A 17,673-nucleotide genomic window follows, 5' to 3' on the forward strand; every position below is an offset into this window, starting at 1 on the left:
TGGAAACATTTAGGGTGCATGTATACATTGGTGCTCACGGGTGCTGCCTGTCTGTTGTGTGTCTATGTGTGTGTGTGTGCGCGGGGGGGGGGGGGTATGTGGCTGTGGGCGTCTGCTGATGGGTGGACTTTCTGAATGGCCTGCAAGAAGTCTGGGAGCACAAAGGCTTCCAGAGTTGTTGCTTCCAGTTAAATGAGGAGTTGAGGAAATGGAGAGTCAGAGAGGAAGAGTGGATTTTTACCTAAACTTGGGAGGCACCGAATCTAGAGACTTCTTCTGACATGCAAGGCTGCTACTGTACTGCCAATGTAATATGGGTTGTCGCACCTAGGAAAGGTGAAAGGTAGTGGTAGGATCTTTGGCTGTTTTGTCATGGCTTTTGACTCTATTGGGAAAGCTGACAGGAGAGGAGAGGAGTCTGTTGACAGGGTGGTGTTGGGCACACACACACAGCCCAACTCCCTGTCCTCCATGCAGTATACATCTCTTGCTGAAGGGTTGGTGGGTGGAGGGACCTTAGTACCGGGGGTTCTGGGTGTTCACTTTGAAAGGACACAGAGCTCAAAGAGGTGCTTTTTGTGCACCCTCAGACAGTTTCCTAGCAACCGGCTGCCACAGGGCCAAATGGGGTTGGTCTTAACTGTTTTCTCCTCGTCATGTCTTCCCCTGCTGCTCTTTTCTCCCTGTGTCTCCTGCTTTTCTCCGTCTCTCGCTTGTCTCCCACTCTTCTCACTGTCTCACTCACTCCTCTCTTCGTATTTTCTCCACATACGTGGCTGGAAATTCATTGATTTGAGGTGCCCTCAAGGTAAAATTCAGGTCATATAGATATTTTATCATCAGTTTTCAAAGCAGTTAAAGACAGATGTTTAAAATTGTTGTTGTTGTCCAATTGGCATAAAAAAGACCAGTTAGTTGGCTTGCAAGGTTTCTGAAGTGATACTGTAGCCGTTCAACTCAGAATTCTATTAAAGATTGAAAAAAAAAATCTCAGTTGGTTTACTGGCTTTGAGTCAGTATTTCAGTTCTGTCTGAATAGTTTCTTCAAATCTATGAAGGTAGAGACTTCTGCTTGTCTGCCACTATATTTGCTACATTGCTCAGTTGAATGATATCCGTCTGTTTCAATAACATCTATGTGTGCATGTGGACAGCGGTCACAGAATGCAAACACCAGAGACAACTACACTAGACATTCATAGTAGTGATTTGAACAAACTATATAACCTTTGGATAAAGTTTTAACCATTTCCCAGAGCACTTAGGCAGAGACAAGGAAAGGCTACATTAAAAATCATTTCACTGTTCACTGTTCGGTTCAAACATCTTTCCATTCTACAAGAGGTCAGTGTGGGTGACCATGCAAGACCAGCAAAGCTTATTAAAGACAAGGGGCACCCCACTTGTGGGGAGTTAGAACTATATCCATTCTGTTCGTAAGTTATGCGCTTGCATAGATGGTGCCATTTCATGCACTCTAGAACAGGTGGAACACTTGTGTTTGGGTTACTGCCACCTGGTGTGCAGAGACAGCATATTTAGACCCCCTCGAAGCATGAACTACAGAGTGTCATGGTGGAGTAAAGGAATGGTTTGAACTTTCAATAGATTTACTCAATTCTAGGGGTGGGTGAAAACACACACTATCCTCTTAACACTAGTGAAGTCTGAGCAATGAGTGGTGTGTTCATCTTTCCATTTCCCTCTAATGAAGAAAACATTCAGTAGTGTGCGAGGCAGTGTGATTGGGTAGTGTGAGCTGCAGTGTGATTGGGTAGTGTGAAACTAGCCACCTGCATCCCAAGTTGCTGAAGCTGAATGAGTGGTCACTCTCAGCTGACTTCAGCTGATGCCACCTTGGCTCTGGGTTGCCATATTTTGTTTATTTTGATTATTTTCTTTATTTTTTATATGAAGGAATTTTATTGTACTAAAGCAATAAGAGGACTGAACCGACATCCATAACAAGTTCCACACAAAGGCTTTGAATAAGTCTTAATTCAATATTGTTCTACATGTCACAACGCCAATGCCCTATTATCTCCCATTAGCTTGCAAGCTATGGGCAGAAAAATGCTTCACCCTGCTACGTTCAGTGTTAGAGACTGCACCTGGTTAACTACTATTTGAGTACTCAAATGTTTTCCTCAAAGTGAGACGCAGCACTTCTGAGATATGGCGGGAATTTTCCTGGTGTGCACTGCTCGCCACATGCTGCCAAGAACACATTCTGTTGGAACTGGTTCGGCTTGGCGCTTCCCTGCGTGGTGTCTCTGTGGGCCTCACCTCAAGGGTTTGTGAATGCTGCCTGTGGCCAATGCTCTACAGCGCAACGTGGTTATGTCAAAAAACTGTCCATTTTACTGCTTTATTGATGTTTAGACTATTTATTGTACTGTATGTATATTGTGGATGCATGGATCTTTATATATATTTTGGAGTGACACACACATATCGGTCTTGAACTAGAGAATGTACTGTATTAGGAACATTAAAGTCTATATTTTCTATATCTGCTGTATGAGGGGTCAAAGGGAGCGGGCAGGACTGTTGATCCATCATACGGAGTACAAGACCACACCAGAGCTGCTGCCAGGTCTGCAAACAACCGCCAGTGTTCCACTGTGCTGCCCTTCACTGCTAGTGTGTGTGTGCATGGGTGTGTGTGTGTGTGTGTGTGCTCATGCAAGACTGAACACTAATTTACGTGTTTAAGAGTGCATAGAATTCTCTGTGTATTTGTCCCTTGCGTGTCCTGACCTGCCCACCCTGAAGTTCTGGAAAGTCTCTGACATGGTTTACAGCATCAAGATGGATGCTGCTGTTTATATGGAATTAAAACATGTATATGAATGCAAGTGTGCTGTCACCTTCTTCATTCTCTGGCTTCTTACTCATGTGAAGTTCTCACAATCCTCACAGAAATGTTACTGTAACAATATGATTATTGTTTGGACAAAATGACCCTTTTTCAGTTGTAAAACCAACAGCATAACTTCATTCATGGGTTCAGTACAGAGGACCATTCACAATCCATCCCTCAGCACATTTTCCCCTTTCAACTGTATATGGTGGGCTTTGAAGCTGTAGTCATGGAAACAATTCCAGTAAAATAGGCAATAGACGTTTTTAAGGAAGTTACATTAAAGCATTGACTGCTTGTGCTTTTCAGCTGATCCACAAACACCCTGCAGTATACATCAGAGCCAGTGTTTTGTCACATTTATCATGTTTATATAGCACATCTAAACACCAGTACTTTTATTTATTATTTTAAGTGATATGAAGTCCACTTAGTAAATGGTGCCCTCTACTGGTAAGAAGTAAACTTGCATTTTTAGGTTTTTATTTATTACACTAGCCTTCTGAGATTTTAGAGATACAGCACCTTGGATCAGCCCAAAACATTCAAATAGTTGCTTTAGTTATATGAGTGTATACTCACAATTATGCAGTGCATATTCCCATATGATACTACACTCACTGGCCACATTAGGTACACCTTGCTAGTACCGGGTTGGACCCCCTTTTGCCTTCAGAACTGCCTTAATCCTTCATGGCATAGATTCAACAGGGTACTGGAAACATTCCTCAGAGAGTCTGTTGGTCCGCATTGACATGATAGCATCACAATGTTGCTGCAGATTTGTCAGCTGCACATGCATGATGAAAATCTCCCGTTCCACAATATCCCAAAGGTGCTTTATTGGATTGAGATCTGGTGATTGTGGTGGACATTCAAGTACAATGAACTCAGTCACATAGTCATGTTCAAGAAGCCAGTCTGAGATGATTCACACTTTATGATATACCGTGTTATCCTGCTGGAAGTAGCCATCATAAGATGGGTACACTGCGGTTATAAAGGGATGGACATGGTCAGCAACAATACTCAGGCTGTGGTGTTGACACGATGCACAATTGGTATTAATAGGCCCAAAGTGGGCCAGAAAAATATCCCTCACACCATTGTACCACCACCACCAGCCTGAACCACTGATACAAGGCAGAATGGATCCAAGTTTTCGTGTTATTGACACCAAATTCTGACCCTACCATCCAAATGTCACAGCAGAAATCAAGACTCATCAGACCAGGTAATGTTTTTCCAATCTTCTATTGTCCAATTTTGGTGAGCCTGTGCGAATTGTGGCCTGTTTCCAGTTCTTGTGGTCTTCTGCTGCTGTAGCCCATCCACCTCAAGGTTTGACGTGTTGTGCGTGCAGAGATGCTCTTCTGCATGCCTCGGTTGTATCGACTGCTTATTTGAGTTACTGTTGCCATTCTATCAGCTCGAACCAGTCTGGCCATTCTCCTCTGACCTCTGGCACCAACAACCATGCCACGTTCAAAGTCACTTAAATAATTTTTCTTTCCCATTCTGATACTCGGTTTGAACTGCAGCAGATTGTCTTGGCCATGCCTACATGCCTAAATGCATTGAGTTGCTGCCAAGCAATTGGCAGATTCGACATTTGCGTTAATGAGCAGTTGGACAGGTGTACCTAATAAAGTAGCCGGTGAGTGTATATCCCCTGTGTATACTAATGTTCATTTTACACTTTACAACTCTATAAAACATAGCAAAGTGAGATTAGGTTCAGAAATCAACCCAAATATACATTCAAGAGGCTAAACTCCAAAATTCTGAAAAGGTTCGCTTATATTCTCCAAATAAAATTTTTATTCTCCACTAAGCCTCATTCTGCTATAGCTCAACCTGGACTAGCCTGTAACAATGGTGCCCAACACACATAAAACAAAGACGTGGACTATGAGGTCTACAGTATAACTGAGATTTTCATAACCATCTGTGTTTCATATTGCTTAATTTCCTGTTTATAGAAGCAATGAGTCTCAGTTTCAAAGAGCTTTATATATAGGTTAGATAAACTTACTGACCTGCGTCTTATATACCAAGAATGTTATTAAAAACATACTATACACCCTATACTCTTCCTCTGTATTCTCCACCTCCATAGAGATTTCTTCCTCTCTCTAGTGAGATAAATGTTCTGCATGACGAAGGTCTGATTATGAGATTAACTCTGTTAATATATTAATCTTGATATTATGGAAGATTAATGAGAGAATCCAAGCTATTTTTGTCCTCTGTGCACAGTAATATGAAATTTCTCAGATTAGAATGATTCTTAAATCACTTTTATCCTGGATGGGGAACTCTGACCATGCTCTTGCCTTATGACTACAGTATATATGTTTAGAACAGTCATGGAAATTTGGTAGAATAGTATTGATATGGCATCATTAAGGATGGCAGTAGACAGATGTGAAGTCATCTTTTGCTGCAGGAGGAGATGGAGGTGTGCAGGGTGTAGAATGGCAGGTTAAGATGGTGGTACAACCCTTTGAGTTGCCATGCATGGAGCTGCAGAACATTCTCAGTGAGGAAGAGGAGGGCCTCCTGCACGGCTGGCCGCAGCAGCTGATAGGTTGGAAGAGACACGACAAGCAGGCAGAACTTCTCCTGAGGAGACGTGAAACAAATTTGAGTAATAGTGAGTTTCCCCTGTACTATCAAGCATTTTGTATATTATATTCGTACCCGGTTGTTTGCTTGTAGTGGACATTGTGAGCATGAAGATGGTGGACTTATGTGGAGTGTGTATAAAGGCAAGCATATTCACTCTACCCATGTGTCTTATTTGTGTACTTTACAGTTGAATGTCTTGCCATATGATATTATGCCATGTGTGGGTCAGTGTATTTATCCAGCTCATAAATGACATCAATTTTGATTTAGGTAAATTTGTATGAACACTATTTTGTATTTCATACCTTGGAATATTGTTCCCTTTTTTTGGTTAAGTTGTTAAAGTAGGAGATCTTCTGCAAAATGCTCTCAAATGTCTTATAATTGTCACCTCCTACTTCACTGGCCTCTTTTTTCAGTAGAGTGAACCTAAGAATGTGCATGCTACATGGTAATTCTCATCATCTCACAAACATTTGTCAGATTTCTAATCACAATACACAGCGTGTCCCTCCTAGTGAGGTAACAGCCATGCCATGAACAACCTTTGAAGGAAACTTTTACACATGAGAGAAGATTATTTCTGACAAATAAAAATATGGTGTGAACTGATCAGACTATTCCCAGATCTGAGAAGAATTAAGAGGATTTTACCAAACATCAGTGAGAAAACATGGAGTGGAGGAAAACAGGGTTTTACCAGACATCAGTAGATGACTTTGGCTCTTTGAACTTGTTCCTCATGGAAAACAACAGTGTGGAGAGACAAGTTTTGTTTTTGGAGGTCATTAAGGTATTCAAAAGGGTTTTCATTCATTCCTCTTGGTTTCTGTCAAAATGTTAGGCAACAAATACGGTTGAACCAAAGACAGGTCTGAAACCTCTATATTTTATGTTATGGAACAGAACTGAGTGAGGCTTACTTTTTCTTCTCCAAGACTAATGTCTCCATCTGGGTGTTCAAAAGGTTCTTGGCATCAAAAAACTCCATCTTGAATCTGTCTAATATGTTGATCTGATCTTTTGGACTGAAGGAAGAGATGTGATGTGTTATTTCAAGTCTTGGATACATCTTTCAGCATAAATTCGGCTTTAACAATATAGGCCAGGGGTCAGCAACCTTTGAGACACGGAGTGCCAACTTTAACATGTCTAGTCAATGAGTGTGCCGAGTAGCAAGCGAATGTAAGTTGTTGAGCGGGGGAGGTCAATGTAAGCGAGAGTGTAAGGGCGTACTCACACTAGGCACGGTTTGCTTGTTCCGTGCTGGGGCCCGGTTATCCCTCCTCCCCACTCCCCCTCTGGCCTGCACTCACACTGGCTTTATCAACCGGGCCCGAGCACGCTTACGTCATCACAACATGACTTTATTTGGAATAAAAGCGCGCTCGCACAAAACTATGGAGTTCACAATTCTCTTTTTATTGTATTTTTGGAGTCATTTTGGGAGTGCAGAAACACGGTGCAAGCACAGATTTATCGATAATTTAACACAACGATTGTCTGCTAATCGCTTTGCCGCTATGACTGTTTAACGTGAGCGTCGCATCACTGACGTCATGTTTGAGTTCCAGCGAAATGAACCAATCAGACGAGGCACCAAGCGGGCCCGGGCACGGATAGCGCTCACACTAGAAGCGAACCGTGCCCGAGTCCACATGAATCGTTCCCTGGCCCACCTCTTCAAGCGGGCCCGAGCACGGTTAACTGATCCGGGCCCGGATCACAGAGCCTAGTGTGAGTACGCCCTAAATGGACACAAATTATATCGCAATTATATTATATCGTGATCGATCGCCAAGTATAAACGCCTTGAGGAGCGATTTCGATTGGAGGATCATGCTCTCTGTCTGAGATTTTTTATTATTACTAATTTTTTTTGCTGATGCTGGTCCAGCGTGTTGCGTGCCATTGATTATGCCTCCGCGTGCCAACGGTGGCACGTGTGCCATAGGTTGCCGACCCCTGATATAGGTTATATGTTGGCAAAAAAATAATAATAATAAAAAAAAATATATATATATATATATATATATATATATATATATATATATATATATATATATATATATATATATATATATATTCCAAATGTTGTACCAGTAGATGGCGCAAAATATAAGCGGTGTGATTAGTTGATAAGTGTGTAAACATGCTGTGTCTTTCTTTGTATTTCACTACTCATAAAACTAAATTTAGGTTTCATTAAAATTGTGTAAAATAATATGTCCATGAACAATAAGAGTTTGCACACTTAGTGATAATGTTATGTTAATGTACTGTTGTTAAAGTTGAATGCTGGTTTCTGCTCATGACTGTGACTGATTTATAGAGAACACTCCCATTACATCACCAAGTCCCACATCTCTCATTACTTACTGACTGTCCCACTAAAGTGAGATTAGTGGTTATGCAGTCATATAAAACCAACTGCTTTATTCACCCAAAATGTTCATTGATATAAAGAATCCATATATAAATATTCTTATACAGTTTGGAATGAAGGAAACTGCCTGCTCTTAACATGTTGCCCAACCATGTAGAGGTCAGCTTTAGCATACCCCTCACCTTACTGCACGGCTAAACTCATCACCCGCCCACCCATCCCACAACAGCATTTCTGAGATGCTTGCTGGAACTGTGAGGCCCCTTTCTCTGGAACACACTCTCCTGAAGCACTGTCTGAGCTAATTAAACCCTGGGGATTTCGCTCTGGGGTTTTAAAAACTTTGCTAATATATATTTGTTGAGCCAACTTTTAAAAGATGAGTTTGGAGTTGGAGTTTGGAGGCTGGTTGAGCTGGTTCACTGGGAAATCTGTGAATGAGAACTGACCTGGGAGCAGCCATGTCAGTACTTCCTGAACCTTATCCTTATCAAGGCATACAGCTTACACTGCCTTCTCCTTTTTTTGCAGACAGATTAAGTGACCTGTTGGAAGTAAAGCTACTAAAGCTGATTCTCCACCAGAAAGGCCTTTTGGCCTATGACTGGGATATGTGTGACAGAAGTCTACAGTGTACTAGAACTTGTCTGGCTGCCTTCTTCCTTGGAAATGCATCGCTGAGTTTCAAAGCTGTGTGTTTTAAATCCTCTGTGGCGCTTTTGTCCTCAGCTGACCCTTCTGTTCCATTTTGCCCCATCAGCCTGAAGCTGCTGCAGGTGCTGTGGTGCTGACAAACCCTGTTCAGACTCTTCTTGCTGTGCTACCAAGCATGCTGCTCCCAGCTTGATGAAGTCGCCCTGCCCACTGGTGACATCCCAAACCTCTGCCTCATTCTGCTTCCTTCTCTCTCTGTCTCTCTCTTTCTCTATCTCCACATCCCCCCTCCTCACTCTGTTCAAGATCAACCGAGTGTATCAGTAAAACTATTAACATGTTTAAGATCATAAATCTGTTACTACTGGGCTGTGGGCTCCATGTGGTGGACAGTTCTCCAAAGGCACCAAAACTGTTCCATGGATATAAAAAAAGAACCTAGGGGAATCCAGTATTACCACTTTAAAGAAGCATAGTATTTTGGCAATCTATTCTACTGTTTGCCCACTGAATAGTCAGCAACTGTTCAATTTATTTTTAATAAACTAATAGTGTGGTTTCTGAGTTTCGCAAATTGTACAAGGCAGATATTGTCTATGCATGTAAATTTGATCTTGCTAAGCTATTCAGAGTAACCAAAGGAAATACAAGAGGATTCAATCATATTTTGACTGCCAATTGTGAACTTTTATTTTCTACCATGATTTTCACTACCAAACCACAATTTTCTCCCACAATACATTTGATCCTGTAGGAGGTTCTGGAGGCAGAAAAATAGTGTTAAGAGCTTTTGTGTGTGTGTGTGTGTGTGTGTGTGTGTGTGTGGGTAGGGGGGTGTGTAGGTGTGTGCGTGTGGGTAGGGTGGTGTGTAGGTGTGTGTGTGTGTGTGTGGAGGTGTGGGGGTGTGGGGGTGGGTAGGTGTGCGTGTGTGTGTGGGGGGGGGGGGGGGGGGGCAGTGCACAGAGCAGCACAGGATGGGTTCTGTGCTCAGCATGTCATATGCAGTTCTCTATTCAGTTCTGTTTCCACTGGCACATGGACCTTGTCCCATGATCCTGTGGATGGCTTGTATCTCACAGTTTCCACAAATATTTCAGCCAGCATATAAAAAAAGGTTTTGCCTTTGAGACTAGAATACAAGAGACAACACTTGGAGATATATTAACATATTCCCTTTTTGTCTACTCTTCCTCTGTTCTATGCTCTCTCTCTCTTTCAGTTCACACTTTCCTTCCTGTCCTTGTTCCCCTGATTTAATAAGTCCCTCCAGTTGTCTGTAGTCCTTTTTAGAGCCTTTGGCGCAAGTCCTGCAATGTCCTTGCCCAGTTATCAAAATATGCTCCACTCTGATGGTTACTTTATATAACCTTGCAGCTAATAAATAAATGCATTTGTTTTATTGCAACTTTATGAATAAGGTTACAGTAAATCAAGCAACTCTAGATCAATCATGTCATAACTCATGAATTGGTAGTTTAGAAATAAGGAACATGAGAGCAAAGATGAAAGAGGAAATGTTCTCTTGATGTTTTGCGCACACGTCTGCAGTGTTGACAGAACTAGTTTTCTGGTCCTTTCCATGTAACTTTCTCATAACTCCCAAACCTCTGGCCTGTTAACTTCCTGTTATCTGAACTCTGCATCTTTTAAGAATATTTTTTTGCTGTGTACCGGTAAGTACACAGGACTATTGTTAACTAAAGAAATTTAGCATCCTGAAACCTTTTGACATTTTATTAAGACAAAAAAATAATATAAGGCCCCACTGCAAAAGGAAGACAAACATAGCCTTATTATTACATTTCCTAATTTGGAAATTCTTCTTACACACTAAGACCCAAAAACATGCAACCGTTCCCCATTCTGTTTAGTCATCCCTGACCCAATAAACTGCAGTTTTTTTCTTAAGCCATACATGTGGTGGGGAGGGGGATTTTGGGGTAGTCTAGGGACCTGAGGGGGTCAGTGGCCTCTTTCTGCATCTGGCCTTTGGTTTGTGTGTCCCAATACACAGTGAATTATTCAGATTTTTGGTATGTGTGTGTCTGAGTTTCTTAAGTTCACTGCTGCCATAGCAACAAATGGCAATGCAAACAGATATGTCATTAATGCAGTGGCCATTAGCATTAAAATTCCTTGCCACTAGAAACAACAAATCCTTAATTCTGATGGTAATCCTCATTATGTGACCAGCAAGCTTTTTTTGACTCTCTATACCAAATATATTATACACACACTCTGGGTTTCATGGACTAAACAACATTTGCCTTGTGAGCGTTCTGCACAACACAGGGTGTCAACACAGTTTAGTGTCTTGTGCTCTCTCTCTCTCTCTCTCTCTCTCTCTCTCTCTCTCTCTCTCTCTCTCTCTCTCTCTCACTCACTCACTCACTGAATACCTAGCCTCCCACTTTCGGTGCAGTAATGCATCACTAGTTTGTATTATGTGTGGGAAAGTTCCAGGCTGTGGGGCTCCTCGTTTTCCTCATAGGCTGATAAGGTTGCTGCTGATCTCTGTCTCCTCTTGGGCCATGTGACATGAAAGTCCTTAGACTAGGGTGTGGGAGCACTAGGCATCTCCTACGTTAAACTGACACACCATCATTTGTAGTGCAGGAGACAGAGCTGATTAAATTTGACAAAACATTAATAAAAGAGCACTTCCTATTATCTGCTCCGATTAGGATTTTTCATCCGAAAAAATGTTTTTAAGCCCCGTCGTGTCTCCTTCTTGTCTTTCAGGTATTATTTCCCATGTGCCTGAGAGGGAGTATGAGTCACATTTTTATTAGTCATTGTGGTCTGCATTCTTTCATTTTGGTTCACCCCATTTTGGCCAATTTCCTATCACACACATTCCTTCTCTCTGAACTGTTCACTGAATTGTACATTTATTCCTGTTCTAGTAAAGCATAAAGAGTCAAACCAAGCACATCATTTAGGCCAAAAACAAAATATAATGTAAAATGTTAGTTTTGTTCAAGTGTATTATCATTTTTACTTTAGATTGTAGCTCACTGTATGTCAAACATTTGACTTGTCTTTGTTACCAAGCTCATGCTTTATGGAGTCCCTTATTTCAGGATGTTGGTCTTCTGTGCTAGTAATTCCTGTAACCATATTAAAGCTGATGCTTCCTGCAACATTTGGCAACCACACAAACCCAGGCACAGGATACTGGGCAAGGACTGCTCCACCATGTGACATCCATGCGAAAAACTAATACAAAAGTTCACATTCTCACGGAAGAAATGCTTAGATAGTCTCCAATGTTAATGGAACTACTTATGTAAAAACATTAAGTGTTAAGCAATTAATATTAACTGGCAGGAGATGTTGAGTGTTACTTTGGCCATCCATGACCTTAGATGAACTCTCAAAAATCAGGAAAGAGCGTGTTAAAATTTAGGGACAGGACAATGCAGTAAGAAGTGAAAGTGTAGACTTCATGGATCCTCCTTTTGAACAATTCTGCCATCAATGCCAGAAAGTTCCATGCTATTCCAGTAGGCCTCTCTCTCTCTCTCTCTCTCTCTCTCTCTCTCATAATAGCTTTTTAAATGATAAGTTTGTGCTTGTTAACTTCTGAAAAGCTTCAGAGAGGAAATCACAGCATGAGGGGACTTCTAACCACATATGAGTTTAGGATATAATCTGTTGTGGATTAAGTTGTCCTATTAGCATGTGCTATTCCAAACTCCTGTAGTGCACATGGTCACATTAAGTGTTTTTTTCCATCCAAAGACATGTTTAAAAAATGTTCTTGTGCTGCTAGAACTGAAATTCCTAAAACCTCATTTTGCAAACAGTTGGTGCACAGCAGTCCTTAATTAAAGGTAGAGTGGGAGAAATATGGTTACTTTTTCATAGAACCTTTCACATAAAACATTCAGAACAAATTCATTTGATCCCTCCCCTTTCTAGTAAGAAAAATGACAGGTTAATTTAATCTTGGAGGATTATGTTTATTAATTTCAGTGGTAGTAGCTTATATATCTACCTGGCTTTGAACTTTCACCTGTGCAGAGAATCAAGTTTCTGCAACCAACAGTGGCTGCTATTCAGAAAGACTCCATCACCGCCTGTTGAATAGAGCTGGTTATGTACAACAGCTGAGGATAAATCAATGACATAGATGTGCATAGAGGCCACACTGATTACAAAGAGCTCTTTTTGGTTATAGTCATCTCTTATGGAGACCGTTTTAACATAAGCTTTGAGTAGCACTCTCTTCTGCTCTGTCCACTTGGGGAAACCACAGAACATCTGTGCTGCATGGTCTTGAATCACCTTGGTGACTTTTCTACACTTCCACTCACGTCACACACTGTTCTGTGCGATGGGTAATAGGGACTCCTGCCCCACTCCTTACAGGACATCCTACGCGTGCCCATTATTGTTGTTCTGTTCCTCGATGATTACAAGTTCCTGTGCTGTTTGCTTCTTAATGAGGTCCAGTCTAGTGAAATAACAGTCTAAACATCCAGCAGGAAAAATAACAGCTCGCTTTCACTGGCTCAGATCATCCCGCAAAGCAATTGGAGAGTTTATACCACTGGTTGTTCCTTTTCATTGTTCAGCTATATCAACAACAATTTTCTAGACATCAGTTGATTATTTGGGGTTTGTTTTTAATTCCCCAGAAGAGGAAGTCCATGAGCCTTTCATCTTGCATCTTGATAAGGAAGAGGCAAAGTGAGAGTTTGGGCTTGGACAGTTCTCTCGCCCATTAAGCAGGAGAGAGGGTTAGCATAAGACACTACGTGTGTTGGCGCACTGTCCTTCCCCAGATGGGATTCTCCAGCATCATGGCCGACGCCAGATGAAGAGATCTCCCGCTGTTCTTCCAAGACTCTTTAAAGAGGTCATAATTGTGAAATGGTAAACTGTAAAAAACCTAAATATTTTGACATGACATGACAAACAAAAGCGCTCTACTGTACAAAAGCAAGAATCAACTAAATTAATTAAACTTGATGTTAAACATTTCTAGTAACTACGAAACACTGAACTCTCCCTTTTGTGTATATCATGATTGTATGGAACAATCATTATTTTGTCTTTTACCCTGAGTATTAAAGAATACTTGAATATGCTTGAATACTCAGTGATATACCCTGAGTATTCAAGCATATTCAAGTATTCAAGGTAAAGCAAGAAAGATACAGCCGAGGCTCAGAGAGTGAACTTAGCTCACAGTAAAACATTGTAGAGGCCATACAATGGATATTTGAAAGCAAAGGATATGATAAGGTGAGGATGCAAACAGCATCGGATTGCGCAAATGTTGGACTAAACCATGCTCACTAGCATGAGGCACGGGTGTGGGTATTTCGTTTATCTTTGCATATTTCAAAATGTAGCAGCTGATATTTATTTCACTATTACGCACACATAATTATCACAAGCAGATTTAGAGTGTTGCTTAAATCAAGTTGAGATTTATTCCACAAATTGTAACTTATACCAGACCTGCTTCTACTGCAATCACCATAAATGAAGAATTGATGGGTGAGTGTTCATTGCTATTGGTGTCTAGACAACACATTCCAGAGGCACCACAAAAACAATGAAAGTCCTCAATGCAACTGTGATCAATTTTGTTTCAGATGCTGTCTAAGGGCTAGCCAAAATATAAAAACATGGGCAATTGTGCCATCGGACATGTGCGCACACAGACACAGAGGTTGAGAAAGTAAGGACAGCAGGCCTTCCATTGGATTACTGTGTCAGGGGGTCAGGCAAGCCCCATTTTGAAACTTTGCCTTTTCTAACTTTGCTGCTTAGTCTGTGATTGTGTGTGTGTGTGTGCCTGTGTGTGTTTGTTATTTATGTGTATTTGTTTTTGACCATTTTAAATGAGCACAAATAAGCAAATATGGGTATAGCCTGTGATCTTTAATCCTGCCCTTTGGTCCTGGGTGCTGTGTATGTGTGTGTGTGTGTGTGTGTGTGTGTTTGGTGTGCAGGTGTTAGCTCTTGGCTCATTCAGAGAGGGGTTTTGTTTATGCAAAGTAACAGGCAGCTGGCTAACTACCCCCTAAGGATCTTCAAACATCAGTGTGTGAGAACGCTATTGATGCTGCTCCGTGATTTCAACACCACTTTTCTTGCCAGTCAGTTCGTACATGTCAGCATTCTCTGAGTGAACCAGGGCAGGTACCACAGAGAAGAAGAGCTCCCATGTTCTATAATGAAATAGTGAAATATTTAAATTCTTGCAGTGATTATTGTATTTATCAGTCTGGCTGTCAAGCTCCCTTATGCAAACCTGCCTGTATTTCACTCATCATGCGTTTATACAGTTCTTTCTGTTGCCTAAACATCTACATAAAAAACTAACATAGGCTGCAATACCTCCTGCCCCATGGGGTATGGGGTTGAGGCTGTGGTCTGGACAAGTGTACCACATTATACTGACATGTGTCCTAACCCTACTAACATTATTTTGCCTACATCTGATTGAAATTATAGGGCACTCTGGATAAACAATTCTCTGCCAAAATGCATGAATGTCAAGCTGGTGCTTAGTGGCTGTGAATCTGGACCTAGGACATGTCAAGAGAGTGTGGAGTGTGTAGAAAGGTGAAGCAAACCCCCTGCCCCATTCAGAAATCTTACCATACACAGGGTAAGTCAGCATGTGACAGGAATATCATAAAGTCATATTAACACAATGTGTGCTCACTGGCGTATGCTGTACATTCTTTAAATGTAGCTACATTTACATTTGCAGGGTTTGTAGGCACTCTTGTCTAGAATGACTTACAAAAGTGCTTTGTTGTCACAATGGAAGAAATTCTTTTATACATTAAACCAGATACCAGTGTGGCTTTAACTTGCCTGAAATACAGAGATGGTTCACTTTCTTCAGTACTTCTGCCTCCACAACAAAGAAGAGAAGGGACTGTAGCCCAGCCCACGATACTAGAACTCTGCAGCTGCTCTGGGCCACGCTGCACCACGCAGACAGCCTGGGTCCAAGCCCCCCAGCTCCTACCCAAAACCAATTATTGTCTACAGAGACAAGAGACGTTCTCATTCCGTTTAATCCATTCTCGTTTGCTTCATGTCTGCCAGTGTCTTACAGTTCTGTGGTGCAAGATCAACCTGCTCTTCATCGTAAATCTCTGTAGCTCTATGTATTTCTATGTAGCTTTGTGTAGCTCTATATAGACTTTATTAGACCATAAATGGCAAATAACCAGATATTAGCCAAATCATGATTCTTTTTAATTTTGAAATATTTAATTGTTTATTTTAAGGATTTTTAAGGGGATTTTTTGGCAGAAATAGTGTGCCTTAAATATGTTTATGCACAGCAAAATCATCTGGGTTCAATTTGCTATTTTGTTAAGCCCAGTTAAAGTAACTGGTAAAAAAAGTAGGACACAAACAGGACTCATGTTAAACTTTAGCCATGGTGCTGCATGTGAGTTACAGATATGTCATTTACAGATATGATTTACAGATTTGATTTACAGATACTGTGTGTAGTTTACACATTACAGCGGCCATGTGTTTTTTTTCCCCAGCAAGATTTCAGCTTGTAATTAAACCTTCACCAACACCGGAAAACAGTAACATTATTCACACCTATTAATAGGCAGGCTGCTGGTTATTCCTTGATCTTATGAAACAACTTGCCAGGTGAAACTAACCTATTTAAAAAGAGGAAGAACACTGGGATAAAAGCATGCTTATTCCACTCGTGTGTGTGTGTGTGTGTGTGTGTCTCAGTGATCTTTTATTGGAGGAGGCATTGAGCTGTGATGTCCTAACTCAGCTCACATGTTCTGTGTGGAATGATTGCAGATCTCATCGCTGGTGAGTGGTGGCAGAGCAGAGTGTGTCTGTCTCATCGGAGCTAAAGCACCACATCAAATGTGCAATATCCACAGTGTCACAGTCAATCCACACACATGGGATACAGTAGATCCCAGTTTAGATGTTCTCATGCACAGTGTGCTAACAGTGTATTCCTGTGTCATATAGACCCTGACCCTTATTAATGGCTTCACAGTGTACAAGTTCACACAAATTCGTAAGAGGTATTAGAGTGGTTCTGACATGCACTGAACCATTCAAAAAACCTGGGTTAAGAATATAATGTGATCCTAATAAAGCAATTCAACAAAACAATTACCCTCAGGCGATCTAATAATAAAACATTTATACATTTGGATGCTATAACAGTTCTCTGAAATCATTTCAATCTTTGTTCTTTAAAAGGCCTAGCTTGGTGTTAAGTGTGCTGAACATGAACACTCCAGTCCTTGGATACCCTGGTAACCAGAGAGGGATGAACTCTTGGGTGGAAATTGGTCTCCAGGCTTTAGAGGTTTGCATCTGTTAGGTTCCACAATAACGGTTCTGTTTGGAGACGGCTGCAGCTTGCATAAGTTTGACATCAGCTGAGAAGTAGTTTCCATATGCTCATAGAACGAAGGCAAAAACTGGGCGTAAGATAAGCTGACCTTCTGCCGTGTTACTCGCATTATTTCCATACTTGAGCTGAATGTGTGTGTGTGTGTGTGTGTGTGTGTGTGTGTGTGTGTGGAGGGGAAAAAGACAAAGACAAGGGGTGGATGATGGAATTTCATTAACAGAGTCATGTAGACATCAGGGGAGGAGGAGTTAATTTACCTTCACTGTTCCTATGGCGAAGACGTTGGTCCTCGGGAGCCACCGCCACGCTGCTGTCATCACCTCCCCCGTACGTCCCTCGTCTGCTGCAGGCCTGGTGGAGGTATGCACACGGGCGCAGCTGCAGGCCTGGTGGAGGTATGCACACGGGCGCAGCTGCAGCCCTGTGGAGACACAGCACGTGCCAGGGTGGAGCTCCTCTCAGCACTATTACAGAGAGATTTATAGGGCGGAGAGCAGAATTATTCCTAGTGGATGTCTGGAGAAAAAGGCATGGATCTCTCCTAAGAATAGAAGCTGAATCTTGCATGTGTGTGTGTGTGTGTGTGTGTGTGTGTGTGTGTGTGCTGAGACATAAAAGAAGAACTTTTCATTGCCTTTAGGAGGTAGGATCAAATTAAATGACATTTTTTTACATAACCATACGCCGGGGTACCAATGACTGTCAGAGTTTCATGATTGCTTTGCCACATCAGCAATAGGATAATGTCCA

The 17,673-nt window shown here is 41.5% G+C and overlaps 1 long non-coding RNA gene across 2 annotated transcripts; it reads right to left on the reverse strand.

The window, feature by feature from the left end:
- Positions 1-3,680: 3,680 nt before the first annotated feature.
- Positions 3,681-6,804, reverse strand: LOC143473703 (uncharacterized). 2 transcript variants are annotated; one of them, XR_013120614.1, is made up of 5 exons: positions 6,735-6,804; positions 6,418-6,522; positions 6,195-6,323; positions 5,800-5,923; positions 3,681-5,488 (listed from the first exon to the last, which is right to left on the reverse strand). It is a non-coding gene; the product is annotated as an uncharacterized LOC143473703 (long non-coding RNA). The 2 variants fall into 2 exon arrangements; XR_013120613.1 differs by lacking the exon at positions 6,735-6,804 and having other exon boundaries at positions 6,418-6,575.
- Between the last annotated feature and the right edge of the window lie 10,869 nt (positions 6,805-17,673).

The sequence above is a fragment of the Brachyhypopomus gauderio genome, chromosome 13 (genome assembly GCF_052324685.1).
Source record: "Brachyhypopomus gauderio isolate BG-103 chromosome 13, BGAUD_0.2, whole genome shotgun sequence".
Taxonomy (NCBI): domain Eukaryota; kingdom Metazoa; phylum Chordata; class Actinopteri; order Gymnotiformes; family Hypopomidae; genus Brachyhypopomus; species Brachyhypopomus gauderio.